This window comes from Carassius carassius, chromosome 27, assembly GCF_963082965.1.
Source record: "Carassius carassius chromosome 27, fCarCar2.1, whole genome shotgun sequence".
NCBI lineage: Eukaryota > Metazoa > Chordata > Actinopteri > Cypriniformes > Cyprinidae > Carassius > Carassius carassius.
The window spans coordinates 21,355,861-21,363,896 of NC_081781.1; positions in this window are offsets into that span (position 1 = coordinate 21,355,861).

An 8,036-nucleotide genomic window follows, 5' to 3' on the forward strand; every position below is an offset into this window, starting at 1 on the left:
AAGTGTGTAATAATGTTCTGTAATTGCCTTTAACACTTTAAGTGCTTGTCATTATGTAATCGGACAAATTTAAGCACAATATTGATATTAAAAGCACGTAATAATGTAATGCTGTAAACATATCCCATTATTTGCACTTACTGTATCATAAGGTTTAATGAAAAACATAGGCCTGTGATTCGGTTGATCTCGTCTGGTTGAGTTCCCTCTCGCTGACACTTTATTCTAGATAATTATTACTTGAATGTAATGAGCTCAAACCCAGAGTGTTTACTGTTGTGAGAAAGTTATAGCTTAGTTACAAAAGAAATGCAATATTCGGTAACACTTTAGAATAAGGATCCATTAGTTAATGTTAATGTATTAACATGAACAAACAATGAACAATACATTTTTTACTGCATTTATTAATCTTTGTTAATAATACAGTTATTCATTGTTCGTACACTAATTCACAGTGCATTGACTAATGTTAACAAACACAACTTTTGAGTTGAATAATGCATTAGTAAATGTTGAAATTAACATTAACTTATATTAATAAATGCTGTAGAAGGATTGTTCTTGCTTTGACCATGTTAACTAATGTAGTTAACTAACATTTACTAATGGAAACTTGTTCTAAAGTGTTACTCAATATTTTCTAATGCGTTATTGGCATATCCAAAAAATAAAACATTTAATTAATTTTTTTTTTATAAAAATACCAAGCACATGGCCTACAAAGTAAAACTACGAAAGTCTTTTAATGTTTTTAAAAAAGCTTTGTATGCTTACCTTTGAATTAATTGATTAACAAATATATAGTGAAATGTTATTCATTTAAAATAGCTATTTTATTTCTTTTATATAGATATATACAGTTGCATCTAAAAAAAATAGAATATCATGGAAAATGTCTTTATTTTTTGTAATTTAATTAAAAAAGCTAACTTTCTTATATTCTAGATTCATTGCACACAAACTGTGAGTTTTTTGTTTTAATTCTGATGGTTATGACTTAAAAAAAACTAAAATTTAGTATCTTAAAAAAATTGAATATTCAATACTCAATACTTAGTTGGGGCTCCTTTTATATGAATTACTGCTTCATGAAGGTGATCAGTCTGTAGCACTGCTGAGGTGTTACTGAAGCCCAGGATGCTTTGATAGCGGCCTTCAGCTCCTCTGTATTGTTTTTCAGATGTTACTTATCTTCCTCTTCACAATACCCCATTGGTTCTGTGTGAGGTTCAGGTCAGGTGAGTTGGCTGACCAATCAAGCACAGTAATATCATGGTCAGCAAACCACTTGGAAGTAGTTTTGGCACTGTGCTAAAGTCCTGCTGCAAAATGAAATCAGCACCTCCATAAAGCTTGTCATCAGAAAACGCAATCGTAAAGTGCTCGGAAATCTCCTGGTAGAAGGCTGCATTGACTTTGAACTTGAAAAAACACAATGGAACATACCAGCAGATGTCACAGCACCCCAAATCATCACTGACTTCAGAAACTTCACACTGGACTTTAAGCAGTTTGGATTCTGTGCATCTCCAGTCATCCTCCAGACTCCAGACCTTGATTGCCAAATGAAATGCTAAATTTACTTTAATCTGAAAAGAGGACTGTGGACCACTGAGCAACAGTCCAGTTATTTTTGTCCTTAGCCAGGGTGAAATGCTTCTGATGTTTTTTCTGGTTCAGAAGTGGCTTGGTTCTAGGAATGTGACAGCTGTAGCTCTTTTCCTGAGTGTGGTGTTGATGCACTGACTCCGCTTCAGTCCACTCCTTGTGAAGCTCTCCCAAGTTCTTGAATCGACTTTTCCTGACAATCTTTCCAAGGCTGTGGTCATCCCTGTTGCTTGTGCACATTTTCCTACCAGACTTTTTCCTTCCAGTCAATTTTCTATGAATATATTTTGATACAGCACTCTGTGAACAGCCAGTCCTTTCAGCAATGACCTTCTGTGGCTGACCCTCCTTGTGGAGGGGGTTGATGATCGTCTTCTGGACATTAGTCAAGTTGTCTTTCCCATAATTGTGCTTGCATGTTCCAAACTGCAATATAACATTTTTTTGAGATACTGATTTTTTTTCATAACCATCAGAATAATAATAAAAAAAACTCTTGAAATATTTCAGTTTGTGTGCAATGAACTAGAATATAAGATAGTTTGCTTTTTAAAATTAATATTATATGTATAATATTATAATTGATATGTGTGTGTGTGTGTGTGTGTGTGTGTGTGTGTCTGTGTGTGTGTGTGTGTGTGTGTGTGTGTGTGAAATTTATTACATTGATTTGAATGTGTGTGAATATGATCAGAGTGGTTTCAGATTTTGATCCTGAAATTGTGCGATGCTTTAAATTTTGACCAATACGTTTGCTATAGATTTTCATTTGACTTTGATACCTGCATATACAAAATAAATACTCACTATTACACACTATACACACATTATATCTCTGAAATTTTTATAAAATTCTTTGATTCTCAGCTATATGAGAGTTTTCAACCAGCACAAATGTTGCCGGAGGTTCTCGACCTAAAGAGTTTCTTACATCTCTTTTATATTAAAAAAAACATTGTCTATTTTTTTCTCCATAAATGACCATATTACCTTTGAACACACCATATTTTTCCCAGTGAGCTGGGTTTAAGTTCGGCCCGTGACGCCTCTCTCATTCAAACATGAGCAGCCTCAGGCTAACTTATAATAGGATCTGAGCAATTTGGGTCAGTCTTGTAATGGCAAATCTCTAGTCCCATTGAGAATCACACTAAAGAAAAGCCAAAAGCGCAAGTGTTTATCAGAAAGCCAGCCTGGAGCACTGTCAGCCCAAGCTCTGGATTAATGGTTAGGGTTAGAGTTAACTGGCACATGTTTAAGAAAGATAACATTATACTCACAAGGATGGCAACATTCACCCTATAACAAACTCAGTCAGGAGCAAACTAACTAAAGTGAAAATTTGTTTCAAAAAGTAAAACATAAATACTCAAATAAGGATTTCAAACCATCAGTAAACTATCATGCAATACTTCCAAATAACAGCAACAATCTGTCATTCTTTATTTTAATTTTAGACATAAATGTGGGAAGAAATTATGAACAATGACTTATACTATATGGCTTCAGAAAACTTGGAATATAGCATATACATAGCTACTAACGTGCATAAGCTGTTAAAAATAGTTTGATTGTATGTTTGGTGTTGTTGGTTGTTTTAGGGCCCATTTACTCCAAGAAAGATCAATAATAAAGTTTTAATCATTCTAATTATGTGAGAATAAGATGAAATACCAACACAGAGGAATATTTGAATAATTATAATGAACGATAAAAACATTGATAGCCAATCAGAATCCAGTAGTCCGAGCATTTAAGCACCAAATGAATTAATCAAATTGTGATTTAGTTTGATTCGTTCATACAGTCCACACACAGAATTGTCTGCAGCGGTACCGATGTACTACAAAAATACTCACTAAAAAGCCACTGTTGAAAAACTTACATGCTTTATAACAGTGATAATGTGGCTCATAATTTTCATCTGTCTTAGATAAAGTAAATGGTAGTTTTGTAAACATGTGTTTATTTATTTTTTTGTAAAAATCACAAATAGCAACATTTTATACTTGTAGGCTATTACTTTTTCCAAAAAGTTGCAGAGCTCACACACAAACACGCAACCTCGCCCACAAAACAATTATATTTTCATCCAAATCAATACTTAGTTCCCTCAAGAATGAGTGATGGGCCCATCAGTGGGATAACCACCTTTTAATCTTCGGTTCTTCATAGCTCACTCTGTTCTTATATTGATCCTGAAAGCATGGAACAACAGGCCTGTTTTTAGCACACGCCTGCAGCACAGGGCGAGCTTTCTAACCCCACCCCTCTCTCTTTCTCTCGGCTACCCCCAGAAGCTTTCATGTGAGCACAGATTCAAGCTACTTTTATGCATTATTACAGTAGCTCCGCCAGAGGCCTTCGATGAACAGATTATTCCAAGCACTAGGTTGAAACAGGCTTGTGTGCTAAATAACCAAATAGACTACAAACACTGGAGTGATTTGATGCATTTTTAAAGTCTGTGTGAAATTACCTGAAGAGTAGTTTTATTTCCTGTTATGGTTTCTAGTTGTAGGTCCTTTTATGACTGATAGATAGATAGATAGATAGATAGATAGATAGATAGATAGATAGATAGATAGATAGATAGATAGATAGATAGATAGATAGATAGATAGATAGATAGATAGATAGATAGATAGATAGATAGTGATTTGAGCCCATTTATAATGCACAAAACATAGTGCTACAACTCATCTTGTATATCGACACTCCTTGGTTTCTCTTAAAGCCAAAGAAATACAAAGAGATTGGGTCAGTGGTTTGCATTATGCTGGAAGCTTCTGCTGATTCAGCTTTTCAAGCTATAGAAAAGAGAGCTATAGAAAAGAAGAGAACAAAAGTTCTCCAAACACTCCTACACGCCCACAATGCAGCACTACAACACACACATGCACTGCAGCACATCCAGTGCTGTAAGATCCGTCTCAGTTCACTATGCGATGTGGAGACATGCCAAGGTGCAGAACATACTGGCTGTGCCTTTACCAGTTCTTCTTCTCACTTTTTTGTCTTAATGCATTAGTCATACCAGGAATATTTTATTGCATCTTATCACATTGTCTTACCTTGTCTTTGATGCAGTGATCAAATGCGTTCTGTCTGTGCAAATGGACGTCTGTCATCTGGTCATTTTTATTTTTGATTTCTTACACTGCTGATGTAGTATAATAGAGTGGCATGCACTGGATAACTAATGTCATGTTGGATGACCCATTCTTATTCACAGTTTTTGATTCTGCTGTCAGCAAATGCATCTCTTCTGGCAGTCAAATCAGACTCCATAGTGGAGAAAAACATACAAATACCAGCATTCAAATGCATACAAATGTGATGTTAAATACGGTAAACAGTTTTTAAGGCACCCAGTCCTCTGTGTCTAAAACATCCGGGTGTTTTTTTTTTTTTTTTGCACTGATGCTGATGAATTTGGGTTATCTACATACTTATGCTCTGCTATACACTGCAAAACACTTTATAGCCCTGAGGGTCACTGTGCATGTGTGTGCGTCATGGTTATATTTAGGTTATAATTGTTCAGTGATAATGATAGAAATCCCTCACCACACAGTGTATTATACACACAAGGAACAGAATGACATGCTGGTAATAGCAACTGCATAACGTACATAGCAGCGGTCAGATAAATGTTGTAGCTGTTTGTTCAAGATATGTATCTGTCAGTGGTGACCCTGCTCCAATTACACAGCTAATTATTTGACACCAGCTCAAAGAGGAACACGTTACAGGCCACCAAAAATGAATCCTGTGTGCTGAGTGATAGATATGAGTTTAAATTTATCAATATGTCAGTACGGCTGTACTTTGAGATTACATTTGCATTTGTGGCCCTCTCTGTGAAATTCAGGCTAATGTCTCAAAACCTAATTATGAGATAACAAGCATCAAAGTTTGATTTCAACCATTAATTTCACTATACTTTCAATCGTTGACGTAGCCTTACTCAAGTCAATATTAAAGTCTAAATATATAGGTTAAAAATATAAAGATATAAAGGATATAAAGGTTCAATTTTCACATAATGTTCTTTAACTTATGAAGGATGATTTTATGTACAAACCCGATTCCAAAAAAGTTGGGACACTGTAAAAGTTGTGAGTAAAAAATGAAAAGACTAGATCCTTTTTCTTTCAGTTCTTTTTGGAAAACTGGGATGCCATGTCATCCGGACTAAAGAGGACAAGGACAACCCAGGTTGTTATCAGCGCTCAGTTCAGAAGTCTGCATCTCTAAAGGTATGGGGATGCATGAGTGCATGTGGCATGGGCAGCTTACACATCTGGAAAGTCACCATCAATGCTGAAAGGTATATCCAAGTTCTAGAACAACATATGATCCCATCCAGACATCGTCTCTTTCAGAAATCTTCAATTTTCCAACATGACAATGCCAGACCACATACTGCATCAATTACAACATCAACATAACAGCTGCGTAGAAGAAGGATCCGGGTACTGAAATGGCCAGCCTGCAGTCCAGATCTTTCACCCATAGAAAACATTTGGCGTATGATAAAGAGGAAGATGTGACAGAGAAGACCTAAGACAGTTGAGCAACTAGAAGCCTGTATTAGACAAGAATGGGACAACATTCCTATTCCTAAACTTGAGCAACTTGTCTCCTCAGTCCCCAGATGTTTGCACACTGTTATAAAAAGAAGAGGGAATGCCACACAGTGGTAAACATGGCCTTGTCCCAACTTTTTTGAGATGTGTTGATGCCATGAAATTTTCTCAGTTTAAACATTTGATATGTCATCTATGTTATATTCTGAATAAAATATTGAAATTAGAAACTTCCACATCATTGCATTCTGTTTTTATTCACAATGTGTACAGTGTCCCAACTTTTTTGGAATCAGGTTTGTAGAAAACCTGTTTGTAGTAAATAACACACACACACACACACAAATATAAATTACTTTAGCTGGGTTTACACAGAGAGGGTCACATTTGGCATGTGCTGTTTTCCATAGTGAGAACTCATAGAATGCATAGAATGTAAATAGATACCAGACGGATGTTTGTTTCATTCTAAAAACACACCACTCAAGTTAATGTTGCGTTACATTTGTTCTCGGAGGCTGGAAATTTAGAGTTCGCAAGTAGGAACTTTTAACTGGAACATCCTTTCAAGTTAGAGTTCCAACTCCACAAATGACTTCAGAATTCAATATGGCTGTTCAGTGCATCAAAAGTAGCAAAACAGTAGTAATATATTGTTTATTAGCATCTCTGCTTGCCTCTGTCCGTGTTGCACACAATACTTTCCAACCTCTAATTGTGGTCATGAAACTACAGTGTTATCCGTGCAAAATACTCCTTTTTATGTGTTTTTAATTGATTGGTATTGCTTACTGTCAGATTCTTGGACTTTTCTGTGTCGTGTTTTGCTGCTGTTTGTGTTCCTGTTTTTCCTTATTTGGTCATCTTTCTCTCCTCGTTTAGCTTGATTAGTCATCCCATGTACCTGTGTTTCTCCAATCATCCCCTGTATTTAAGTCCCAGTCTGTCTCTGTCGGCTCTACTTGTTTCTATGTGTGTTTGCCCAGCTTCTATTGTGGATTATCCCGTGTTTTTAACATTAAATACTGTGAATGCTACTTCCTGCAGCAGCGTTAACATGACACTTACAATGGATACATCTATCTTGGTTTTCCTACTTCTGTGCTGGAACACGGTCCACTTGGGTGTGACAATGCTATTTCACAAGCAATTAGTATATATTTTACAAGTTGGCTAATTCGTACGACCTCACTCTTTCTGTAAAGGGTAGGTTTAGGCATGGTCATTTGTATGAATTCCTACAAATTTGCCACCTTGTAAAATGTCAGATTTTTCACAAAACATACAAGTTTGTACAAGTGAGGTTGTACGAATTCTTATGAATTAGCCACCTAGTAAAATATGTACGAATGGCCATACGACTGGATTGGGTGTGACATAATTTCCAGCTCTGACATCCGACTTTCTATCCAGTCGGAAAAGGGTGGCTTGCCCACTTCAGGTTGGTGGAGAGTTCGTGCCTCAAGTGGAGGAGTTTAAGTATCTTGGGGTCTTGTTCACGAGTGAGGGAAGGATGGGACGGGAGATTGACAGACGGATCGGTGCAGCTTCTGCAGTAATGCGGTCGATGTACCGGTCTGTCGTGGTGAAGAAAGAGCTGAGCCGCAAGGCGAAGCTCTCGATTTACCGGTCAATCTACGTTCCTACTCTCACCTATGGTCATGAGCTTTGGGTCATGACCGAAAGGACAAGATCCCGGATACAGGCGGCCGAAATGAGCTTTCTCCGCAGGGTGGCTGGGCGATCCCTTAGAGATAGGGTGAGAAGCTCAGTCACCCGGGAGGAGCTCAGAGTAGAGCTGCTGCTCCTCCACATCGAGAGGGGTCAGCTGAG